This window comes from Epinephelus fuscoguttatus, linkage group LG2 (assembly GCF_011397635.1).
Source record: "Epinephelus fuscoguttatus linkage group LG2, E.fuscoguttatus.final_Chr_v1".
NCBI lineage: Eukaryota > Metazoa > Chordata > Actinopteri > Perciformes > Serranidae > Epinephelus > Epinephelus fuscoguttatus.
The window spans coordinates 30,243,892-30,271,556 of record NC_064753.1 but is presented as its reverse complement, the minus strand read 5'-3'; the positions used below and the strand labels follow the sequence as shown (position 1 = coordinate 30,271,556).

Sequence of the window (27,665 nt, the reverse complement as noted above, 5' to 3'; positions counted from 1 at the left end):
CGCCAGGAGCAGGGAAAACATTTTTGTTTTGAATTTAATGAGAAATCCTCCCACACCACTCTCCCCCAAACAGGCGGAAATCTGACAACAAAATAAATGGGTATTAATCTAATAGCCAAATAAAAAAGGAGGGAGATAATAAAGATTATGGAGATGCTGCTAATTAAAAACTATGGCTGTTTATTCAGTCTGCTGATACAATATGGAGTGAAAGCATGCAGGACGAAAAACAGATCCGCTATTTATTTTTGTTTGAAAGGGGATTAGTCATTTTTTGTGTGCATCCTGACAAAAATAACACAGAGCACATAAATCTCAGGAAATGAGAAGGGAGACTGAAAAATTATCTGAAAAGCAAAAAGTACTTTTTAATGAAACTTTCACATTGTTGATTTAAATATTCAGCGTCAATGACACTTCTATGATCCAAGTTTTAATTGGGAGAAGATGTATTATTTGTGTACAGTCTTTTGTTTTTATACTTATTCTATTATCTAAAACTGTGTGACTAATCATGTAGGTTGATGGTACTTTGATGTAGGAGTTCTTAAAGAAGCCACAACAATGTTACAGCATTAGTAACTACAAGGAATCGCAAACTTCTTGCTGTGATGTGCAGTCATAAACTAACGATGTTAGGAGGCTTTTAGACAGCTGACAGTATGAGGTCTGATTATTTCATGATTTCTGCAATGAAATTTGTTAAACACAGTCATTAATCTTGCTTTTGTTGCTGCTGCTGACCAACAGGCATTTTCACCACATCATCAAACAATGATAACACAGATTCTGACAGTTGTGTCACCTTATTAACATTTATTTTGATTTTTTTTTTTTGATACATGGAAAATGCTGCTTTGTAGAAAGCATAGTCCTTAAAAGTACAGCCCTGTCCCCTAGAAATGATGTACAACTAATTTGAAACAGCAAATATGTTTTGAGGGAACTTATTGTGAGGCAAATTATGTTTTTTTTTTACTAACATTGTAAGGTAAAATTTGCTAATTATCATACCTGTCAAGTCACAAAAAAGGCTGACACAGAATGTATCAACCACATGTTCACTGATAATGTATTTAAGTTGTTTTCTGTCAAAGAGGCAATCCTGCAATACAGCATCCGATTGTAAAGATTACAGCATTATTTTTTAAATGACCTTTTTTTCATCCTAACCAAAGTGCTTTTGAACTTAAACTTAAGACAGGATTCTTGAAGTGACCCCGAATTTGGTGTCTGGCTCCTGCACTTTATATGCCCACTGTGATGGTCACAGCCACACGTGGTAATGTCTTCCCAATTAACACTCTTTAAACTCATTAGTTTTCTATCTACACAGGTTACTACTGTAACTATTTTGACAGGTTAATTTGTTCAAAAAAAACACCTTGCTTAGTTATTATATTGGGTATAGTTCTGTTATATTGACCTCTTTCAGAGGTCTGGTTGTTAATTTTATTGGTTTGTAATTTTTCGTGCATTCTTTTTTTTAGTTTGTTTCTGTCAACAACTCCTGTTTCCTTGTTGCCTCACTGCTTGGTCCGTAACACCCGCCATCTTCCCACCACCTCCCTCTGAAGCCTGTGTTGTACCTGAATGTAGTGTGTCATTACTTGAAGGAAACATTGTCTCTGAACATAATCCGGGAAGTGATTACGTTGCCACAACAACGAAATTTAGAGAGCAATTCAGTGACATAAAAATGTTATTTCTAGAACACAGGGTTGCAAGAGAATTATATATCAATATCATAGCTGGTCCAGAGAGTCTGGTATTGTGTTGGCACCAGTATATTACCAGTAAATTTTAACTGAGCCCTTCTTGTAAATATAGCAATTCCTTTGAGTCAAATGGTGTCAGTTTGGACATGGCAGAAATCAGCTGTCTGATGCATCAAATCCAAAAGATTTGTGAATATCCTGCCCTATCATATGATAAATGTATGAATAAACAAACTTCATTTTCACCCTCAGGACTAATTTGACTAATTGTGAAAAAGTTAAGTACTCCAGAAAATAATTTGTACTGTTGTCACTATTTTGGCATGTCTTCGTCATATCCTGTTTTTTGTCTTCAGTTAAAATATGAATAGGATTTCGTGGCTTCAACTTAACATTAGCTCCCTGAATGAGTAAAACCACATAAAGAAATATATATATACTACCTGGATGTCTGCAAACAGCCTTGGAGTGGAATGGACAATAACACTAACCCATACTGCTCTGCTACACTGACCTGTCATTCCTACTGAATTGTTACTGAAAGTCTGGAAAGATGAAGGTGAGAATTGCTCCCTGGCCAACACAATGCTCCCCCGATCCCTCAGTTAGAGGTCTTTCACGATCCTGCTTCATACTGACCCCTCTCCAAAAACAGCTCCCTTCTCAAGCCTCTAATCCTCATTCTTTGTCAACTTTTAATCAACAGCAGTTATTTCACTCTCTTAACCTCTGTCAAGTCCTTTCAAAGCAGAACAACGGCAGCAGCTTGAAACTGCTGAGTCAGGTAACTTCTTGTTAATGACTGGCGATAATGGACATTCGACAGCTGCCTCATAATTACATTTGCAGACTGGACAATGCACCGCAGTATCAACTCTATTCTCCAAGAGGCAGCTTGGATATCAGACCACGGCAAAAACAGCATGTACTTCTGCTCCCACAAAGCTGTCTTCCACATTGACAGAATCCTGAGGAAAAATGCTAATAATATTCATTGAATGTGGTGATGGTCATTGTATTCAGTGACAGCACAGAACAGAGCAAACAATATTGGGCCGGGAAATATCCTCTTATCTTGTTGAGAGACAGACAGGCTGAGCGGTAACGGCCCAGCCCGCTAATGCAGTTTGGTGGCAGGCACATGAAATAACTTCTGGGCTCGGTCAATCACACAACCCCTCAGGGAAAACAGGAGGAAAATATTCATCAGCTTCTACATCACAAGAAGGAATGCACACAATCACATACACACACACGCTGTGGTGCACACTCAATCAATCCTGGGCTCCTTTTTCCACATCTATACGTGTTTAGGCTACATGCACTGAAATGCCTCGAAAACAACACAACAAAGTGTTTACTATAATTAACTGTTAACTGAAAGTAAAGCAGTCTTGGCGCTCATGTTCCCCTTGTGTCAATGTTTGCACCTGAAAAACACAACAGGGTTGAATTTTTTTACTCTTCTTTGCTCTGCAGTGATGCGATCCCAACCTGCACACGTCCGCACATCCTAAAATGGACCGTGCACACTGCTAAGCTTTGTGTGAGTTTTTGTTTGGTTTCAGTATCACTGCTGGCCAGCTGACAGAGCTGAGGATTAATCACGCAGACAGCGCCTGCTCGGCCACGCAGAGGAGAAGCACCACTCCTGACAGGAACAAAAGAGAGACGGACACAAAGACGCTTCGTGCTGGTCATCATACCAGTCTCTGTGCGGAACGGACATCCGTGCATGTGCGATGTGGGTGCGCATGTGTGTAGTTGTGTCTCTGACCCTTACAACAGTGTGTGGTAATAGTTGATGCAGTTAGCTCTACTTTGGTGCATCTGACTGCCTATGTGTGGCGTGCACATTTGTGTGTATGAACACAATCACCAGAAAAACACCTCTGCAAACCACAAATATGTCAAACTTACATGTTATTATATAGCAGATATGTTGACACTTTATGTTTCAACAACCCTGTGGTTAATGTCTGGTCAGGAAAAGATCAAGTTTGAGGGCACAGTACCTGCAAGAAAAGCAGCAATGTCTCGGTAAAAAAAATAAGTGCTTTTAATCACTATCATCACTGGGAAAACAAGACAAGACAATTAACTACAAAACACTTTCGTTCTGATCCTAAAAAGCTGCAAGAAAAAACAGATGTGTCGCTACAAAACACTCATGTTTTGAGCCCAAACAGCAGCTTGAAAAACACTGACAGATTGCTACAAAACACCCATGAGTTGAGCCTAAAAAGTGGCTAGACAAAACAGACAGGTTGCTACAAAACATCCATGTTTTAAGCCTAAACAGCAGCTGGAAAAACACTGACAGATTGCTACAAAACACCCATGTTTTGAGCCTAAAAATCTGCTGGAAAAACACAGATGGGTCGCTACAAAACGCCCATGTTTTAAACCTAAACAGCAGCTGGAAAAATGCCTACAGATAATTACAAAACAACCACATTTTGAGCCTAAAAATCTGCTGGAAAAACACAGATGGATTGCTACAAAACACCCACATTTTGAGCCTAAAAAACAACCAGTTTTGTTGGTTTTTATCTCGAACATTGGTCTGCAGCTTGGCAGGCATTTTACCCAGGTGACAGGCTAATCACCATCCCGTCCACCTCCCAAGGACAAAGTGAGCTCATATAGTACGTCACTACAGAAACGTGCAAATGTAACGTATTGGTGGTTTGCAGAAACAACTGATGCCAAGATTTTCTCCTGTGTGTTTCTGTATGTGCGTATGTGTATGTATGAAAGTGTCGCATCAATCCTCCTGAAACAGTGGCAGGTTCAGGAGGGAGTGTCACACCTCCCAGCATCCTTTATGCTTTACTGAACCCAAGGGAAACACACTGAGTCAGGCTGGAAGATTGAAATCTGCCCACTCCACACCACTCTATTTTTCACACATACACACACACACACACACACACACACACACACACACACACACACACACACACACACACACACATGTGCACACACAACATGCTCTTGTGTCCCACAAGCAGCTTTGTATGTTTTCTGTATTCCCCAGCAACGTTTCTTTTATACATTCAAAAGTCAAAACATGACAATATCTATTCATCTGTGTTGCATAATCTACAAAGGGTTTTTCCCTTTTTAAGTGCATTTACTTCTGAGAGAAAGAAAAGCCATCTGTGAGTCTCTTCATATCAACTATAAAGCTATGCTAATGAGGTTTGGGAATCTTTTCAGATGTGGAAGCTTGGAGAAAACAAGGAGACAATAACCACAGCAGCAAGTGCGGTTTGACAGAGGAGCAGGCCTGCTATGTAATAATGTATGATTCAAAGCTATTTTAAGATTGCGGATTGCTAAACCTAGATTTCTTTGGGGAAATCTCGCTCACATTACTCAGTGGAAACTGTGCCAAGCAGGAACACCGTCGGTGCCTGGGTTTGGTAATGAGGCTGTCTCAGTGTTATACCTAGACAAGGTGGAGAACATGTATCTGCTCAGATTTGGCGTCATTACACTGCGTCTGTGCTATTTGCCCTGGTTTACATAGTAAATGTCCAGGCAGCACGAGCAGGAATCCAAGATGAGCTCTCATCCTGATCATCTCTGCTTAGACGCATCTCTTTTTTGTCTTTCTCTTTAATCTCAGTGTAAATCCACAACTAGGCAAAAGATAAACTGGATAATACAGTAATCAAATAGGCAGTTAAGAACACTATTTTATGATTAAAACTCACTAATACCACTTGAAAAGGCACAAAATATTCAGATGAAATACTACGATGATGAAGCGTTTATGACTGTGAATCTCAGTCAAATTAAAACAGGGAACAAAGAATAAAACAGAGCTACAATGAGGTTCTGAGGTGCAGCCAGGCTAATTTATTATCAGTGACTAGGAGGGCAGACTGAAGGTCAAATTATTACTAGTTTAATGTTTTTTCTTTTTTAGTTTTCATAGTGATCTGATTGTATTTTTGTATTTTACCTGATTGCTGACAGGGCTAAAAAGCTGTTTATTGTGTCAATATACCTGCTGTGAAAACTGTTTTCAATCTCAATCTCAAACAGGTGCAAGTATGTAATTTTAATGTAATTTTACAATCAAAAGAATTGGTTTGCATTCCCCAGTCTTGTGTTTCAGCTGGGGCAACAATTGTGTTTATTATTTTTTTAGTCTGTTGATTATTTTCTTGATAAGCCAATTAATTGTTTAGTTTATAAAATTTCAAAAATTGGGACAAATGGGCAATTAAATTCTCCAAGAGTCCAAGGTGATGCTTTCAAATGTCTTGTTTTGTCTGACTTACAGCCCAAAACCTAAAGAGAATCAGTTTACGTTTACATGAGACAGAAAAAAATAGTAAATCATCACAAATAAAAAGATAGAATCTGAGATTGTTAAAATTTTAGCTAAGCAGGGGAGCCCACTAGCTCACCTAGTAGAGGGTCACTCCATGTACAATAGCCCCATCGTTGCTGCAGCTGCCACGGGTTAACCCATGGCCCTATGCTGCATGTTGTCCCCCCTCTCCACCCTCATGTCCTCCCTCATGTCCTCATTCTGGATCTGTCCTGTCTAATAAATGCACAAATGCCAAAAAAAAAAAAAAAATCTTTAAAATTTTAGCAAGGCAGAAATAAATGCTGCCATAACATGCCAGGAAATTAAAAGGGGACTACTGAATTAGCCTATGTTGCTGTGTGTGCAAATGAATCTAGAGCAGCGTCACCCAATTAAAGGAAATCAATGTATCATACATGTCACTAACCAGGCTCTTCTCAGGCACTGTTCCTACGTATACCAACAAAAACTAATGCACCACAATTATATAAAACCCTGTGATAGCTGTGCCCACAGCCACACAAAAGGTTGAATGATTCCCATACTCGTCCACAGTTAATTAATCTAATTTGCAGTCACTTCAGATATATATAACAACAGTTTGTTTAGTTTAAGATTCTTTGTGTTGGTCTTAGTTTTTGTCGATGTAAGTTCTCCCCCTTGTGTTTAATTTGGTCTGATCAGCCAGTATATATGTTGCTCCATTGTTTAGTTCTGTCAGGTCTGTTTGTTGAGATAATGTCTAGTTTTGTTAGCCTTATTTTTATGTTTTGTTGACCTCTTTTTAGGGCCCTATAATTCCAATTCTGTTACCTTTAGTCATTTGCTTTAACTGCTTGGTCCACAACAAACTCCCATTATCATGAGCCAATAATTGTTGTATAACCCATGTTATCAGGGAGGCTGAGAACAATGTGCTGGAAGGAGTAAAGAGGCAGGTAAAGGTGGTGGATTGGGGACCGGTGTTGGGGACTGTATGAATAAAGTGAATTTTGAATTATTTTAAGGTACATCGTCCCTGTGTTTCTTCTTCGAAGCCTAACCTATATAACTTAACATCATGTAAGTAACATGTCAAATTTGTGGGGCACTAATTCATTAGATATCATGCAAAGTGTTACATGAGCATACGTTGCACTAGTCTACAGTAATAACTGCATTCTTAAAAAATGTATTTGTTTTTTGCATTCGTAAAACACAAAATCAAGAAATGCATAAACCGAGGGAAGCGAAATATAAAATTACAGGCAAATAAATATAAGTAAGATCATCAGTAAACAGGGAACAAAATATAAACTAATGTAGTAAAAGTAGACTGTCCAGGTTAGAGAAACAGATCCCAGAAAACAATACAAACAGCTACTACAACAGTTGTAGCTTCAGGAGATGAACGCTTGGTCTAACAGTCATGGAGCCGAAACACACACAAAAACACACTGTCCATTTGCCTGCTGACTTTGATGCCTTCTTGGCTGTAACGATGAGGCGTTTATGCTGTTATGCTCTCAAGTTTATGAAATGGATGAAACAACATGCAGCAAAAGTCATGAGTAATTAAACTAAGTGCAAACCAACACTGTTGACACTTGGTATGACTGGAGATTACATTTCTTTTTCTGCTCCTCATCTGTCACTTGAACAAAAATAATTTGGTTTGCAGTTCAAACAACAGTGTCTGAAAACACATCTGCCTTTTATTTAGCTTGTATTTTTTCATACTGTATTACTGCTACTGCTATTTACAACACTCTTCTAAGGCCTGGATCCCTTCTTTGTTGCTCTTCCTAAGGTTTCTACCTAGAGGTGGGACAAAATATCGATACTGGAAGGCACTGTATTACTTCCTCTTGTCGATACACTGGTGCCAAATATCAATTTTTTTAATACATGCAGCCACTCTTAACAGATTCCCCTGCCAATTTGACTTACCAGAGTCACTACGTCATGACTCCTCGCGGTGGTGTTTATCAGATGAATGAAGGTAAAGGGAACAGAAGTTAACTAACTTGCAGTGAAGAAGAAACTCTCAGAGGGAGAATGGCAACAGTGCAGACAGCAGGGCAAAACAAATCAGAGAGGCACCATCGTCTGTCAAGTCATAAAGTCTGGGCCCACTTCAGCTTTTACAACACAGATGGGGCAAACATTATCGATAAAGACTACCCAATGTATGAAAACTGTCTCATGAAAATTAGGTGCACTGGCAACACAACAAACATACATAGCCACTTGATTTGTCATCATCCTGATCTCGTTGTGGAGCAAACCATTCAGGCTGCCCCAACTTAAAATCAGCTTTCAATGAACACACTGTGTGTGTGTTAAAGAGCTCCTACAGCCCGGTTCAGACCAAAGATTGGTGACGAGATGACACCATTCTAAAATGTTGCAGATAAAAGCTGCAGCGGTGTAAAATGGCCGTCTAAGCTCGACTCAAGCTGGATGATGGTGTCACCTGCACCTGCAGCTGCTTCAAATTGCCAGCAGCTGGTTTTAGGACGAAAAGCACGTCACCTGTTTCTACAGCCAATCAGCTTGTAGTTTTAGGATTGATTTTAAAATTTTATTGTTTGATTTTAAATCTTTCAATGGAATGGCCCCTACGTACATTTCCAACCCCATTCAAATCGACACACCCCCGAGATCACTGAGGTCCACTGGTCAGCTCCAGCTCGTAGTCCCTAAGACCAGACTTAAAAGCATGGGCGACCGAGCTTTCTCGGTGGTCGGCCCTAAACTGTGGAACTCCCTACCCCCTCAGATTAAAATAGCCCCCACAGTTGAAACTTTTAAGTCTCGTCTAAAGACTCAATTTTATACTCTGGCTTTTAAAGCAGCATGAGAGTTGTGTGGTCTTCTGTTGTCTTTTAATTTCTTTTATTGATTTTCTTAATGATTTCATTTGTTTTTATTTATTGTTTTTAATGTATTGCTTTTATTTGATTATATTACTGTTTTTAGTATTTTATTTCTGTTTCTGTGCAACACTTTGGAAACCTCCGTTTGTAAAATGTGCTACATAAATAAAGTGCATTGGACTGGATTGGAAGTGCGCTGGTCAAGTCAAAATGACAGATGACAGATGCTCGCTGTATGTGCATACTGTCTTTGCAAAGTATCAAGTATCTCATAATTACTGTATTGTGACACGAGTGTTATGTTGGGCAAAGCATCGTGATAGTATTGTATCGTGAGTTAGTCCATGATTCTCACCTCCATTTCTACCATTTGTGTGTGTGCAAAGTTTTTCCTTATCCTGACTGAGAGTCTAATGATAGAAGGTGTTGTTTGTTCTATAGACTGTAAATCCATCTGACACTCACTTGTGATTTTGGCCGTATAGACAAAATGACTTGAGTTGAAAAGACATTTCACTGAAGTGACAGTTGACATTGAAATTGCAATGAATGTCTGCAGTAAAGCTATAATTTTATCCCAAAGGTATCTAAAAATATCGACTTTCAATGTAAATGTAGGATTATATTTTCACTGATGATGTTTATGTTCCATCACTACGTACAAATGGCTCACTCAGAGAACTGTCATGCTTGTATTTACTTTATGAAAGGTCAGATCTGAGGAGAAATAAATCAATGCCAAAGATGGCAGCTTGTAGATACATTGCCTCAGTCATCTCAGTGTGATGTGCTGAGTACTAATTTCACTGTCCCCTGGGATGCAGCCAGGGATCATAAGAGACAGCAAGGACAGAGAAGGGTCTGATGGGGCTCAGCGGCACTGGCTGACCAAACAGAGCCAAGAGCAGCACTCATCCCATGACGACAGAAATCTGGATTATTGTAGCTCACATTTGAATCCCCTTACATCACATCACTCTGTATCTGGTCTCTCTACTCGGCTCTAAAACTAAAACCATGGACATTTCCCCTATTTAGTCCCTGTAGCATTAAGGGACAGTGTTGTGGCCTTGTGGATAAAAAGGTTGCCCTTCAACTGGGAGTTCACCTGCTGAGGTTTCTCTGAGCATGACACTGAATCATCATGGGCCCTGATTCAGTGTTCACTGTTTGACCCTGCACTCTAACCTTCTCTTATCGACCTACAGGAGTGAATGAAGCGGTGACATTATCATCACACCATCGGAAGGAATTATGAGTACATCATTGCAGAGTTCAAAATATTCTATTTCCTCAAGTTATTACTGATTGTTGATTAGATATATTGATTAAATCTCTATGAATAACTTTGACAAATGCTTTGAGATGAAGAGCTGTATAATAATAGCCTGATTTTTAGGCATTTAAGAATGATTTGCGCAGCCTATTCTTTGCTGAACACGTGTGATTGCAACCAGACATAGTTTCTAGGAAATTGGTAATACAGCAGAAAACTTCTAATTTAAGTTAAAGGTGCAGGATTGCCAGTTAGTGTTTGTACACACCCTTGCCAGTGAAAGTGAAAGTAAAAGCCAATACCAAATTCACTCTCATTTGGCGTTTGCCTCGCTATATTTGTTGGGTTTTTTGGCATTGTGTCTCTGGGGTGCCTGCTGCTTACAGTCTGGGACCTGATCGTTACCTTTATATAAAGCCCCAACCTCACCTAAGCACTGTGGTGGTACACGCCCATAGATGTCCCAGATACAGAAAACAAGAAGAAAACAGTAAAATACAGGCAGAGAGCAGAGTCTCTGCAGAAAAATACACTGCCACACACTTCAGGTGGGTTACAAGTGATGATTGATGGGATTACTTCCGTATGAGTCTAAGTAACTGCTGGACTCTAGTGTTGTCTGCTTTGTGTTGATATGAAGAAGCCCATTGTGGAAATCTTTGGAGCGACTGTCATATGAGCAGGGGAAGGAGAGAAATATTAAATTTGTTCATGGCTTACTAAGAAGAACTCATACATTCATGGCAACCTCATATATTTCGTGCCGGTGGGTTGGCAAATTTGACTAAACAGCAATAAGAGGAAGAAATTTCATGCTATATTATGATGCAGGAATGGGCGCACATTCATATAGTGCTTACACACAAGACTGTTGATTCTTTTAAGCTTTCATAAAATTGCAATCCCCCAGAAAATCAAAAGAAAGGAGAGGAGAGGGAAAGTACAGATGATTCCTCGCAAAGTTAACAGCATATGTGATGACAGATGTGACCGACTTCACAGCGTGGCATCGAATTCCACCATGACTTCAGGGTTATTTATCGCTACATTCACAGTGTGCTATCACAGAACCAGTGTACACGTTAATGGAGCTGCTCCGGCTTTTGATGATTTGTAATAAGTTACAGGAATGCCTGATTCTTTGTCCTTCCCTTCATCTTCAAAGGATTTAATCAGAATAAGTGACGCATAGCAGCTGGCAGACTGAGCACACATCACTGCACTGCACTGGCTCACTCAAATTCCAAACGCAGCCATCCCCAATACTAGTCGACCGCTAAAGTTCCCTTTATGAATCCAAACAGCCGTGGATTTTCCATATCAGTGACATGCAGATGGATGGCGACCTATTCTGAAGCTGTTTGCGGACCTACTCAAGTGCGAGTATGGCTGTGAGGCTTATGTCTGTGATCTGGTTCTGGAGTCCCAGCTCCTTAAAGACCACATTGTGGGTCAAAGTCTGAAAGCCAGAGCAGCCCTGCCCTGTCTCTCTTTAATCCCTTTATAAAAAAAGGATGTGGTCAAAATTAACAGTAAACATGAAATAAGCAGACAAGTGGATTGGATGGGAGGCGTTGGTTGATGATGGATGATATTCAAGTGACAACACTAACAAAGGCTGTGATGCACTGTTGAGTGTCGGGATGATACAGAGCTCTATTTATTTCTCTCTCTCTCTCTCTCTCTCTAGGAGGATGGCGCTGTACAGGGGTGGATGAATATTCTAGCAGGATATTAATAAATGATGAGGGGAGGCAGTGTTGAGAGGCTCACAACACTTTGGATTGCTCAGCTGTTGTTTTTGCATCCTCTTCCTCCACCCTGGTACAGTATGTCCTCAGCCGGGTTCTCCCATGATGCGCTCCCTCCTCCTCCTCCATCAGCATACAAACTGCCCTTTTCCTCACATGCTCCTCCCTCTCCATTTTATTTTTGACTTCTTACCTTGTACTGTTGTTGTATTTATGAAGAGCTGAGTGATGCGTACATGTATCTATCACAGTACTACAATAATGTGACCGACAGTTCTGTTAATACATATTCACAAATGAGATAACTGTCATTCAAAACGTAGTGTGATAGGGTTGGGTAGAAAGGCCCTCGCCAAAATCACGTCAGTGTTACCCAATATTAATTCACGTTCAATCCATCTGTGCCAAATGTCGGTAACTGAGAGTGCATCTGGGTGAGAACACCGAGTTTAGACAAGAGCCACTGGGTTCAACTTCATAGAGGAGGCAGAAGTGCATTGAAGCCAGGACACCATCCTTACCTGCTCTGTCGGCTTCCCAGCCAGCCAAAATTACAGCTGCGGCACTGATCTGCAGCATCGCATCGATGCGTTCCACTTTAAACAAGCTTCTGTGTTACCGTCATAATAATGTTCTGCTGGAGCCACTTATAGCCTGCAAACTGTCTGGGGTTTTAAAGGTCTAGTGAGTTCCTCCAGAGCTTAGGTATAGTCAGGCTTCACCTCTAGAGCTCAAATTATCTTTGTCATTTTTATCACTGAAAGTTGAATCGCATTGTCAACTTCCATCTATTAACCTTTTTTGTGGCATTTTCTTTTGTAGGGCCATTTGAATGACAATGCTTGCCTTCCCACATGCAAATTTTCCACCAAAACAAGTTCACTCGACACTATTTTGGAACAGCACATTGCTGCATCATGGGCTTAATGCTGCCCAAGGTGACTCTGATTTCTTTAAAGTAACAACACAAACCAGGGCATTTTTACCTTATATCCACCCACCCATCCATTTTCATTCGCTTATCCGGGGTCAGGTTGCGGGGGCAGCGGGCATAGCAAAGCACACCAGACATCCCTCTCCCCAGCAGCACTTTCCAGCTCCTCCTGGGGGACCCCAAGTCATTCCCAGGCCAGATGAGATATGTAATCCCTCCAGCATGTTATGGGTCTGCCCAGGGACCTCCATCCAGTGGGACATGCCCAAAACACCCCCAGCAGGAGGGGCCCAAGAGGCATCCTGGTCAGATGCCCAAACCACCTCAACTGACCCCTTTCGACGCAAAGGAGCAGCAGCTATACTGCGAGCTCCCTCCGGATGTCCGAGCTCCTTACTCTATCTCTAAGATTAGTAGAAAGCTAATTGGTAATTCCAGACCTTTCTCTAGCGCTAAAACAGCGCTAGGTCTGGCTACGTAAAAACGTACCTTACAGAAAAAAGGTACCATTGGGTACCAAATGCCAACAACCACAACCAGTACCGCTAATGATCTACTCTGAACAGTATCCAACCCTAATAACAGAGCAGGTCCATTCTACTAAGCTAGTTATGCCACTCCATTCATCTATCCATCAATCCATCCATCCATCCATCCCTCCATCTATGTTCATCTGCTTATCCAGGGCTCGGTCTAGGGGCAGTAGGCTGAACAAAGAACTCTAGACATCCCTCTCCCCAGCGATGCTTTCCAGCTCCTCCTAGGGGATCCCAGGTGTTCAAAGGCCAGACAAGATATATACAATCCCTCCTGCGTGTTCTGGGTCTGCACCGGGGCCTCCTACCGGTTGAATGTGCCCAATCATTATGATCAGACGCCTGAACTACCTCAACTGGCCCCTTTCGATGCGAAGGAGCAGCGAGTTTCCTTTGGATGTCTAAGCTGCTCATCCTATCGCTTAAGCTGAGCCCAGCCACCCTGCAAAGGAAACTCATTTTGTGCACTTATGTCTTCGATCTCATTCTTTCGGTCACTACCCCAAGCTAATGACCATAGGTGAGGGTTGGGACGTAGATGGACCAGTAAATCGAAAGCTTTGTCTTCCAGCTCTGCTCCCTCCTCACCATGACGGTCTGGTGAAGTGCCTGCATCACTTCTGATGCTGCGCCAAACCGCCTATCCATCTCATACTCCATTCTACCCTCACTCATGAACAAGACTCCAAAGTACTTGAACTTTTTCACTTTGGGAAGCAACTCTCTCTCAACCCAGAGGGGGCAATCCACCGTTTCTGGCAGAGAACCATGGTCTCTGACAAGGAGGTACTGACTCACATCCTGATCGCTTCACGCTCGGCTGCAAACCGCCCCAGTGCATGCTAGTTATGCCACCGAACTCAGTAACTCAGTGAGAGGTATATGGAGTGATGTGAAAGTGAACAAATATTGCAGAGATGTTGTGAAGGTTTGTGTGGTAGTTTGATGTTTTTCAGTCAGCCATTGCAAAGCATTACAATGTGCCCGATAGGGAAGTGTGATATCAATTAATAGGCTTTGTCCATAATGTGTAAAAATACTAACACAGTGTGAAGTGTGTGAGTTGCTCTGTCAGGAACCAAGGTTATTGGCAGTTGTCTTAAAAGCCAGCATTATTAAATAGCACAAAATCTCTGTTTTGCAATGCTCCACCATGGAGATATGAAGTAAAAGCATTACAGATATGAGCTTTAATGCACCCTTAAAAATTATCCTTGCCACCTTGTTTAATAAAGCTCCACACAAAAAATATCTTGACCCTTCCCTTCCATATTTCTTCCACCCTTTTAGTTATTATTCCATCTGCTCATCTCATCCCTTCTTTGTTTCTATGCCCCAATGGCATGACTCAGTGGACAGCCAGGCAAGATAAGGAGCTCCCTAGGGCTCAGAGGTTGCTGTGTCTGCCTATTTAGTGCCCAGCAACAGGTCTGAGTGTACCAGTACACAGACACACACAACATTGGACAGTGGTCATCCTATCATTATTGTTGGGTACATTTGCAAAGTCTGAACTGTCTCCACAATCTGGGAGAACTTGTCAGCTTCTCATGTGGCACTATAAGAATTCCTCCCACACTCTTCAGTATACTGTAATAACCTGCCAAGGCACAGTAAAGCCAACTCACTGATATCCGTAGGTAGGCAGAGCAGCTCTACTGTTTGCTCCAGGCGATGACCTAAAACACAAAAGGGGAGAGAGCGTCAAACTGAGCATCAAACTGACAACCCACATGAAAGACACACAGTTCAACGTGAAGACTGAGCTTTGATCTCTTCCTCTTGCCTAGATGTGCAGAAGGTACAGGGGGCAATGATGAGAAATGGGATTATTTGGGCATAGTTAGTTCACAAAACTGAGAGTGATGCTGTGGGCTGTTTGTCACTGGCATCAACAAAGACCCACATTCATAATAGAAGTTTTTGCAACTGCATTATGCTAAGGATGAAAATGGGCTCTGCAAATCTTGTGCAAAGTTTCCTGACGCAGATCCACACGGACACTGTTCTCTACATAACAATTATACATTATTATTATAACTACAATATTGTTATAGGAAAGTAATACAAGAATGTTATATGAAGTGAAGCTGAAAGTTAAGTTGGATTGGCCGTGATGTTTTTCATACAAATCTACTAACTGTTCAGAAAGAAAATATCAACCAACGCTTGTAAAAGTGTATTGTCATTGAATTTATGCAAACAACAGCAAATAACATTTGACATTTGATCTGCTCTTATCTGCATCTAGTGTAATGAGCTTCAGCTTCTGGCAAGGTTAAAGCCAAATGTGCTCCAGGACTTGTGATCAGATCCTACTTTAAACCAAACCCAGTGCTTCTCTCCTGACAAGACTTTTCATGGAAGGCATTTGTCATGCCTCCATTGTTTGAGATAGAGATGTGGCCTAACGAGAGCGACTGGCCAGCGGCAGAATTTCAGAGTAGGGGTTACAGTAAACCTGGTGAAACTGGCAATGTTACTGTTGCTCAACAACACTCTCCAAAACTCTGGCAGCAGGGTTTCACCATCTGCCACTGAGCCAAGGCCACATGTCATATCTCATCCTCACAGCCTGAGACCCCTTGTGACAGCCTCAAGTTGCTGTCCCCACTCAGCAGTTGGATCAGATTAACCAGAAAACACACTAGCAGCGTCCACACTGTCGGTGTCAGCTCAATAGCCCTTTTCCAACAGCCAGCAGGGGTAGTGGTGAGTGAAGTGGCGGGGTTAAAAGGGGGGTAAAAAAACGAAGTAGGTGCAGGATGTGATGTAGACAGCAGCGGTGGCAGCTATGTGCTAGATGGCAAAATACCTAATCTGTCATGATGATTCGCTAATTATACAAAAATCAAAAATTTCAAGAGATCGAGTGATTTCCACTTAGCTTTGCAGTAACTAATGATCAATTTGACAGATGAAAATTTTCTTCAAAAACAGCTGGCTTTACGCAAGTAGTCAAAACAACTTATGCTGCACCTAAGCAGAGTTTTATTGTCTTATCTGGCCAAATGCTGCAGAGAGAGAGTGTATAGCAAAATAGCCTTCTGGACTGCAAGTGATCAACACCCGCTGACTCATGGAATGGGAATACAAAGTTTGGTAGACAGGACAAGAAGAGATGACAAACACCTTATGCTATGTTCACACTACGAGCAACACAACAACAGCCTGACCAGCTTCGTGTTGCTCAAACGCTCATTAATGTAGTTACATCGTGACGGGCTTGTTTGTGTCTGCTACTTGCCACAAACCAACTTGACTGAGTTTCAACAAGTTTCTTTTGGGTCAAATAAATATCTATGCCTTTGATCAACATCTGATCCTCATTCTGACATCACATCTCGCTGCCCCATTGCATCCCTGTTTGCACGGCAATGCACATAAAGCTAGCATAGTGTCAGTTAACTAAGCTAAATAACACAGTACCACAGCTAGAAACAAAAACAAATGACTAGTTGACGCCTCACTGCATCTTCAAAGTGACTTGTAGCACGTTGCTGTGTTGTTGTAGTGTGAACACAGAATCAGTGTAAGAAGAAAGCAGCTATACAAATTCATTTGAAAGGAAAGCAGCAAGATAGGTTCTTAAATCAAGCCAATTCAATTATATTCATATTTCCTTGTACCACAAATTTGCCTCAAGGGGCTTTTTTCTCTTATAGCCTGTATAAATAATTAACATAGCCTCTCTGACGTCACCCATTAGTTTGTGCACTCCCGTTTTGAAGCCTCAAGTTCTGCATTTCAGCTGTCGCCATCTTGTTTTATTCAGCCTGTCACTTAGAGCAGCCATGCCCCTAATCATGCATAACTTACAGCTATGCTTCTTTATAATCTGCAAAGCATACGAGATACTCTGTCCTTGGACCCTTGATTCAGATAAAGAGAAACAGAACAGAAGAGAATAACCAACATAATAAAACTATAGTAGAGAAAATCAGGATGATAAAATTATCCATAGAATGTAAATACACAGTACATGAAGAATATGCTGACTTCTCCATCCATTTGTTTTCAAACATCCTAAAACAAAAACCGATATCCAAGACAACGTTGTTTTGACTTTCCCTGACGGTATGCACCAACTCAGACCATGACATCTACATGCTCAATTGCAACACTTACCCTAACCATATCCTCGGCATAACTTAACCTAAAAACTAAGTCTAAATCCTTAGATTAAAACATTGTTATTCTTGTTGGGACCATATTTTAGGTCAGTCCCCACAAAGCGATGGCAAATTTTCGTCCCCACAAATTAGGAAATACACAACACCCACAGCTTGTGTTCAAAGTAGTCACAATGACAATGTCTCTCCTATCTAACCACCACTCTAGCTCACCATGGCTCCCCTCCTCCTACTTGCCAACAGCCCTGAGGCTTGTATTGGTCCCACAGGTCCAACTCACACTGCAGCACACTGCAGCGAAACAGTGTTTGAGACAAAACACTCAGCAGATCACATTTACGGCTAACCCAAAGGGAGACAACATTTAGAAAGAAGAGATACTTGAGTTAGGCAATCTAGGAATCTTGAGCTGTTGTACTGCCTCATTCCCAGCACTGTTTTATCTTAGATAATGTGAAGCAAACATGGCAAAGCATTTTATCACAGCTTCCCTATTAACCTACATAAATTCCTCTCTTTTGTACCATTAACTGTTAGAGCTGCCTTTGCGTCTGTTTTCCTAAATTCCCTTACCATTGTCATAGATCATTCCTTCAAGAGTGGTTGTACTGTGCTACAAACAATTAGCTGTGAGCATTCAACCCAGAAAAAAAGACAGGCAAATCAGAGTGCACATGAGCATGTGATTGAATACAAATGAGAAAATGTGTAACTCTTTCCCCCCACACCAGCCTCAAGAAGCCACACCAGCAATCTTAAAAGATGCTGATAATGGGCTTGTTAAGCATAATCATCTGCAATTAAAAAGGACATCCTTTATTTTTGCAGGGCAAATCAGAGTAGTTACATACCATGTATTTGTCCCCAGGCTCTGCACTAAAATGTTCTGTATATAGACAACACCATGTAGGTTATCATACCACACTTTTAAATGTGCAAACTCTTCAACAGTTAACTTGTGCCTCGCACTGTCACTCAGAAAAACAGCAGACTGCCAGCAGAGTGCCATATTACTCAGTGCCAATACAGAGCAGTAGTACTTGATGCTATCTGACAAGAAATGGAAAAAAGAGACAGGACTAAACAGGAGAAAAAAAAGACCCTCCGTCTGTTGCTGATACACATCCTTCATGTTGTGGTGGGTGAGCTATGAATATGTCCAAAAGGGGGGAGCTTCTCTGTGCTCACCTTAGAGCTCAGCAATTTACACCAGAGTGATTTTCAAACTTGAAGCCTGCAGGCCACAAACACTGATAATGGACTTTAGAGTGAAGAAGGAGACATCTTGTGTCCAAAGCATCTGCATATTCATAGATTATGGATCTCTAAATGAGGGAGAGCAGCCTGTGCAGTAGCAGTCGGGGAGTGGAGCAGTGAATCGAGTGCCAGCCCATGTATCCCTCCGACTCAGCACCATTAGCCTGACTCAGTCGTGAGTACGCCAACTGACACACACAACTGTCAACCATGATGCACACAACCTCTAAATAGCATTAAATAACTAATTAAAACCAAACTCATCAGAAAACGGACACTTGAACACATCAGCATGTTAAGACCTACCTAGAATGTCACCAGCCACCGGGGGGGCGAAGCAGATTTTTTTTAAACATATACAGTGCGTTCCAATACCCATACTGCCACACTATATAGTATGCCATATTCTGGATATCGTGACCCACAATCATCTGCGCAGCTAAAGATACATCACATCGACTGAGCTGCAAACAGACGACAGCTTGACAGCTCACTGACAGCTGTTTGAAGCTGCAATGATGGATGAAAGCGCATTCAGGTGACTGATGACCATTCAATTATTAATAAATTGGAATATTAATTGTTTAATTTAATAAAATAATCAGAAGTATAACCGACAACAAAAGGGTATCAGTATTAAACAATAATGACAGAGAACTGCATAGCCTATGTAACTTTGATGACGTGAATATGATCTGTTAGAAACTACAATATGTACAGTTATTACTTCTTGCAAAATAACAACATGAGAGCTGCCCAGGGTTGACCTCCATTTAAGGCATAACGTTAGGAAGTAGTGTGTCGCAATTGTGTGCATACTGCATGCAACAGTAAGTACTTTTTAAGGATAGTTGCAGTACATACTAAAAGAAAAAAGCATAGACTTTGTCTGAGGGGAAAAACATAATGCAATGATGACTTCCCCACACACTGGGCAAACAGGCATAAAGTTAGAACAAGCTGACAGATGCACAAAACACTTGTATGCACACCTACACCTCAACTCATCAAAGCCCATCTCCAGCAGGAAATCTATCCACACTGATGTCCATCCCTCACTCCCATGTCATAGCAGGCAAAGCTTACAGTACCCTGTTCACTCAAAATCCTTGCATAAGCTGTTCCATGGTATTTTACACCCCGTCAACATTTTTACAAGGTTGCTCACTGCCATGCTGTCGTGACCTCCTGTCCCAGAGCAATAACTAAGCTCTCTTTTCTGAATTACAGACCTGAGGCACGTAAAGATGGAGCACAGAATGAAATGAGGGGGCTCTAAGGCAGAGTGGAGATAAACAGGCCGCTGGCTGCTAACAGTCCAGTTAGGATGTCCTGACCTTCAGCTTTACCCTGAGCGCTGTTTCAGCAGTCAGTTTTTAGAGGAATACATCTACACAACATTATTCCAGCGATGCTCTTAGAGTTAAGGATATGATGCATAATATTGTGTAGAACATCACGACAGGGGAGTGACAAAGTAGTGTTGTGTGCACTGACACAAGAACTCATGTCGTTATTTTCAAAGTCGTTGTCTATTCAATTCAAACCCACCTCTATTAATTCTCTCATTAGTATTCCTCAGTAAGCCTCAACCCATCCCAGGCTGAGAGGTCAGCACAGACAGCTCCAATTTCAGCATGTACAACCAAATCAACCGACTGTTTATTAGCTTATTGCTGAGGTGTGGAACCTCTATTCTGACCTAATAATGCCTCCTGGACCCAAATTAGAAGGAACGTGAAACTCTTTGATGCAGTGTTTCTGCAGTTAGTTTTATGCGGTGTACTACATGTTCAGTGTTGTGTGTTAATGTGTCTAGAGATGCACAATACCTCACAGAAAGGTCTGAATACATGGCAAACCTAAAACTTGTGCTTTTTCTGTCGGGTTGTTAGCTGTGGTTAAAAGATATTAGAATTTGCACACTACTACACAATGTAAACTGTGTATATCGCTTTAAGCACCTCTTATTTATTGTAATTAGGTTTGTTTGTGTTGTAAAACACAACAAAACAGGTGGCACTTTGATTCTCTCTGCTATTTAGACTAAGCCCTGAAGGTGCAATCCCTGATCAAAATGTAAATAGGTTATGCCTACTACCACAACAAACAAGTAGATTGGAGCCTGCTATAACTCCCAAATTGATTAACTCTTAAAATACAGACTAACATTAGACAGCACTACTGATGATGTAAGCAATATTTAGCATTGTTTTGACCCTGTGTAGATGCGTACCCTATAGAACAGTGTACACATTTTAAAGGCTGATTTATAGTTGTACGCCACAGCCTATGTAAATGCCCTACACAGTTTTGAGCGGTGGTGTGTCTGGATCACTCTGCAATTACACCACCAAAACACTAGTTGGCAGTGTGATTTCTATGTCATTGTGTTGAGTATCTGTGGAATGCAGTGAAGTTCAACTGATTAAACACACCTTAAACAAAAATAAAACATGACTTAATACAAACAACATTAAGTAAAGGTACAAAATTCAGCTCAGTTGTAACTCAAAAGGTTCACTGAGAAAACAGCTGTGTTTTGCAAGACACATTTATACATCATGCTAACATTATTAGCATGAGCCTATGGCATTTCCCATTGCATAACTTAGCGGCTAGCGGACTTTTCCTCTACTCTCATGAGAGTGACTGAGAACAACACATTTCCACTCAGGGAAATAGTTTTCAGTTAAAAAATAAACAGGAGGTCTGCCTGGCTACGTGCTAAGTGTAGCTACATCTCAGGGGAGGTGCACGTCCATCTATGGCAGGCGGTGTCCGAAATTTACTGTCTGAATCACTGGCCAATTGGGCTAATAGATGAAAAAAATCCACCTGCTGAGCATATTTTTTACCAACTAAAATAATAAATTGCCTTTTCATGTCACATGTACGTTTGTTTCAATACATTTCACTGAGATGATAAGGTTTTAGCTTCAATAGAAACTTAGAGAAGAAGTCAAACAGAAATCTGACGGAAAACAATTTCAATATATTGAACAACTCCTCACAACAACAGTATGTGAAAAAGTTACATCTGGTTAGCACTGACACATTGTACGTCTATGGTTTTTACTCTGGAAGGTAAGAATGAAAAGAGTGAAGCTGTTTGCCATCTTTGTTCAGACTACAGAGGCTCTGTGTTATTATTTTGTTACCGTCATAAATATGGGTGCAACTCACAAGACACTGCTATCCAGTAGCATCACTGTAGCGAGCACCAGATTGGCGGCAAGTGATATTTTACTTGATCAGCTGGTGCAAACAGTGCCGCAAATCTAGGAGTGTTCAAGACGATCAGCTCATGGTACCATTCAGATACTCATAAAACACATCTGTAGTATGCGTGTGTTTATGTGAAACTTCAACAGCAGAGAAGCCACAGAGCAGTGAGTCTCTAAATGACACCAAAATGGGGTAGAGCCTCATCATCCTTTTTTTATTATATATCTATTTTGGTACAAACATTTACCCACCAGTATGGCAGGTAGCTCTGTGTGATTTACTCACCAAACGGAAAATCGACTCGCCACAATGAAGTCAGCAAACCCTGGGTATTTCCTCAGGGTTTCAAAACACAGAGCCACTGTGTACATTGTATGTTAATATGCACAAGCTCAATGAAAGGCCTCTAATAATGATTGGATATTGACGTCCACATAAAGACACTCATTCGGACAATCACCACAGCCACCTAGACACAGACCTGTCGCTCCTGTACTGATTTTCGTGCCAACATATGAAACATATGAAATTTCAGTGACTTACTAACAACAATAAAGTAATAGATAAGATTAATACATACATTTGGTGTTCTCCATTAATTGATTAAATAACTGACTAATAAAAAATTGATGGAAAATACAGGAATATAAAAGATTTTTGAGCGAGTTCCAGTGTATCTACTGTGCACTTAGTATTTTAGTGCCTAATATTCCACCCCCAGATATTTCTTAAAATATATCACCACTGACGCTGCCCTTGAAATATCACATATTGTTACATCATCCATGTTTGACGTTGTATCCTTATAGCCAACCAACAAACAACAAAATGGACCCACAAATAAAAGGCACATCCTCATTGTCTGCTTTTTGACAGTGCTGAAGTGTTATACGATCCTTCCTGCTGATACTGTAACCCATGAGGTGAGTAATGGCAATAGAAAGATGGCCTATATAACAGCACCACAGAACAAAGAGGAAGGTGTGGCCGTGCAATAAAAAAGGTACCTGCTGAGTCTGGTCTTTGATGTGTTACTGAGGTTTCTGGGGTGTTACATTTTTTCATCAGCCTTCACCAGAACACATAACAGCATGGCAGCATAGATGGATGCTGCACATCAGTCTCTGCTTGACTGGCTATATCCTCACACAACCTTACCATCTTACCCCCGGTCAGAAGGTTAATGCTAATGTGCTGTCCGAGGTTCGGAGTCATTTGTTATGGAGGCGCACCCAGATGTCATAGCAGTTAGATCAAATGAAACTTGAATGCCATTGCTCTACAATAATTTAAAAGCACAAGTCAGTGTTGCAATGAAACCTGCAACAACCACCCGTCACATTCAGGTGGTGTCGTTCAATGTTTGAATCTGTCTTAAAGAAACTGAACTGGAACTCAAACGCAACATACTAATTCAGTAACATCTAATCTTGTGTGTGGAGTATTTGCATAAAACATATTTGCCAGAAAACTGATGATTTTGACAAGAATATGAGGGGAATGAAAAAAAATTCAACAAAGAGGATACAGGAAATCTGTCCTACATCATGCTGCTACTGAAATAAAAGATAGATCCAGATTGGATCTCTTAAAACGTAAACCTACAGTGAAATCAAATAACCATGGTATATTTACAACTGAGTATTCTAACGGTGCAGAACAGATAAAGGGAATAATAAAACACTGGCATATACTTGAATCTGATTCTGAACTCAGCTGTGTATTCAAAGTACAACCACTCATGGTATATTAAAGAGGTAAAAAACTTAAAGAGACCGTCTCGTTCACTTATATTTGCCTTCCCCGCAATCAGTACCAGCTCAAGGTATTTTAGCACCTATATGTGACGGCATTGTGATTATACTTAGCATTGTAATAGTTTCAAACATCCTCATACAGGTGAAGAGATCCCTATAAAATGAATTACCACATGGTCCACTAAATCTGTTATTTCCTTGAATACTTGCCCTAGTGGTAAGTCATATGTTGAAAGACCAGTTGAGCACTGAAAACTGGTATTGCTTAACACAGAAGTACAATTAGATGTTAAAACATGAATAATCCAGTAGCAGCACATTTTGTTGAATTTAATCACCCTGTGTCCTCTCTGAGATATATTAGGATTTAGAAGGTAACCCTCCCACCAAGAGCAGGTAATTTGGATGTGTTACTTTCCAGGAGAGAACACTACTGATCCACCGTCTGAGAACCCTGTCACCGCATGGATTAAATATATCAGTGGATATATAGTTCAAGTTGTTCATGATGTTCATTTAGAGCTGATGACTTAACTTTTGCTATCTCTCTATTAGTAATCCACTTAATACTTCTGTATTTTAACATTTTTGAATATGTATGTGTATGAAAAATGTATGTTAAACTGAAATGTGGCAGGATATGCAGTGGCTGTTGTCACTTGTTTTGATGACTTGTGATCGGCTGTAGCTTCTGACACTGTTTGGTTTAAAGGTCATGATTTGCTGAGGGTCTTGCTCTACCTAATGGTGTGGCATGATGATCTAACCACTGTCAGCTGTGTGACTGTGTGTATGTGACTGTGTGACTTGCTCAGCGTAACGGTGAAGCATGATCATCTAATCGTTAGCAGCTGTGTGACAAAGGTGTGGCCTATATAACAGGTCAGTGTACCTGTGTCTCAATATGATTGTTGATGTTGAAGAAGGCACAAAAGCTGCAACGTCATCAAAATATAAGATATGCATATGGAGCCAGAGTGTGCGTCACTTGTTTTCTATAATCAAAACTGCACAATTGAAACTTTGCATTTCAACACAAACAAACAAATAACTTCTGATGTTCAGCTTCAACTCCCAGGGTTTTTTTCCCTTCACTGTCGACAAGTGCTACAGATCTTCTGTAGCTGAATGCATCTACGACAAATTTTTACTGATCCTTGCTGTGAAACTGTAATCTACAGGGTCAAAATCTATGTGTATCATTCATCAAGATTTAGGTTTAAGGCACTATTAGGCCTCGATCACACAGAAAGTGTTTTGCAGATTGCAAGATGCAAGGTGCACCGAACTGCCTTTCTTAAAAAATCTAATGCCACTAGAGAAAAAAACTCTTGCTGCACCTTTTAATGGTTTCCAGGCAACCACCCCATCACAAAAATAGTTTGTTGGGCACAGGGAAACAGAGATCTGTGTGGGCACATGAGACCCTAATAAAGAGGGGGGATCACGGGGAGAACCACCAGTTGGTCCAGGCGCTTCGCCTCCATGATGGCTGTTTCCAGGCATATTTAAGATGACTCAGGGGCAGTTTGACAACCTGCTGTCTATTGTCGGGCCGTAGCTCTGGGTATCCAGCAACGGCTACCACCAGTTTCTCCTCTATTGTTTACCAACTGTAAACCTGTTGTCATGACCACCACAGAAGGCCTGCCTCTCAAATTGATTGGACAAGGGGGAAAGAGATGACGTAGGGCGCTTTTCTGCTTTGAGTTGAAGTTTTTTCAGCTGGAGGAGTCTAGAGCGCTCCAGCAAAAATGCCAGGCACCCAGAGCGCAGAAACGTGAGGCGTGTCGCAATGCAAAAAACCTGTGCAAAAAGCTTCATTCTCATTTAAAACAATTACAAAAAGCCGCCACCAGCTGCTCAAAAGCCTTCTGTGTGATTGGGGCCATCAAGCATATACCATATTTTTTATATCAACATTAAAATCAATCAACACTTTTTAAAGTGACTGGGTTGCTAGTGGTGCTGATCTCACTGAGAATCACTGAGGATCAAGTGTGCTGAAAATCATCAAAATATATGAGCCCCTATGGTTTACGGAAAACGTTATTGAATTAAATGTTTTTGTAGGGCTGTGCCCAAATGAGCATTATGTCAGTCAAATTAGATTTAGCTATTCAATACAGATATTCAGCTATCCATTCTTTTTTCTCCATACAGATTTTGAGAGTTTGAACGGGGTAATATAATGAACAAGCCAAGTTAGTCACTCTGCAGCTAAATCTGGGGACCGAAAGAGCCCCAGAGGTACACTGTACACTGACTGACAATCAAAATAAAAAGTGCTCGAGAATCTCAGTTGACTGATGATTTGAATCTTCAACTTCCAGGGGGCAGCCCTGCTGTTTTCTTCGTGATACCCTTTTATATTTCCATCTGTGTGTTCCCCTCTCTCCCTGCTCCTCCCTGAGCAACTCTCACACTGTCAATAAAACAACCATCTGTTTGCTCTCCATCAGCTTTATCACACAAATGATAAACAATCATCTGTGCTGTCAATCAACAAACATGTCTGGCTATAGAAATAATGGCCCGGAGGCTGCTGCTCTGAAACAATTCAAGTTTCTGCCTGATTTACATTCGCCATGCTTGAATAACAACAGCACCCTGCATTGTATATGGAAATACATTTACCTCTGGACCTATAGACAACATTGTTTCTTTGAATAGCAGCAATCCCTCACTGTTGAGAGGAGAAATTCACCAGATGTGAATTTGTCTGCGCATCCCAACAATGACAGCAGCAGGTGAGGCTCTCTGTACATCTAAATGCTAATGTCATGCTGCTCCTCAAACAAATGCGGTAGCTAATGAGCAGGCTTGGTGAATGCATCTCAGGCTCAAGTAATGACATAAGTGACAGCATACTGAGGGAGAGGGGTCCTGTTATGACTCACAACGCAGCAGGAGGGCTGGTGAAATGGGTATATTAAGGTCATGCATGAATACACTATCAGTAACCCACGTACAGTACACACATATCCTTATAAACTAACATACCAACCGTTTGCCAAGGCTAGCTCCTCTGAAACTCCAGGTTTTCTAATGAGATCATATACATATCAAATACCTACATCTTTCTCTTTTGTTTGCATAAATCTCAAAATGTTACAACATAAAAAGGTAAACTCTGGAGGAAGACTGAACCTTGTCTAACATGACAAATGTTGACATCTACCTTATGCTTCCTGTGAAGTGGATGCAAATATGTTCATGAACACTGACATTACAAGTTTGCAAAATACATGCTGGGAACTCTAACAAAGTACACATCTAATACAGCACAAATACAGTGCAGCTTTGAAAACACTTTTACACGCAAACTACAACATGCACCATTGATTAAAATGGCTATGACTGTAAAATTAAACTGTAAGGATCAAGGGTAAACGTGTCACTGAAAGGACTAAAGCCTGCTCGGTCTGTTCTGAGCAGTTTTGTGGTCGTTAGTGAGCACAGAAATGGCTGTTGGGTGACAGGAAGCCGATGTGAAAAACACATTAAGATCCTGTGATTGTACTTCAGACTCTCTATAACATGTTCCTATAAATGCAAAAGTGTGCATTTATGGGCGTCATGTTCATGTCAACAACACCTGGCACACCTCCTGCAGCTTGCCCTCTCAGTACTGGCATGTCCTCTCTGTATCTATGAGATCTATTTTGGTAGATACATTCTGGCTCGGTGCCCTGGACTGCTGCTTGCAGCTTTATGGTTTATATTTTTCATGTTCCTGCGCCCTGTTGTCTTGTAGCACTAAAGTCATAGATAAATATTAGGGTTGGGCTCCATTTTGGGGCTCGATCCATACTGATGAAAAAGTCAAGATACGGTAAGCTATGAAGCTCAGTATTCTTTTATGAATCTTTTATCTTTTCTTGCTC

The 27,665-nt window shown here is 40.9% G+C and overlaps 1 protein-coding gene across 3 annotated transcripts in view; it reads right to left on the bottom strand.

Annotated features, from left to right (window-relative positions):
- The window catches only part of apba2b (amyloid beta (A4) precursor protein-binding, family A, member 2b), a 91,678-nt gene that overhangs the window by 54,636 nt on the left and 9,377 nt on the right, over positions 1 to 27,665 (bottom strand). For 2 of the 3 annotated variants that reach the window (XM_049560088.1, XM_049560104.1), the window contains exon 2: positions 15,032 to 15,082. The exons of the other annotated variant lie outside the window; for it this stretch is intronic. The gene's annotated coding sequence lies outside the window, so the exon portion shown is untranslated. The remainder of the gene's footprint in view (positions 1 to 15,031; positions 15,083 to 27,665) is intronic. 3 annotated transcript variants of the gene reach the window in all.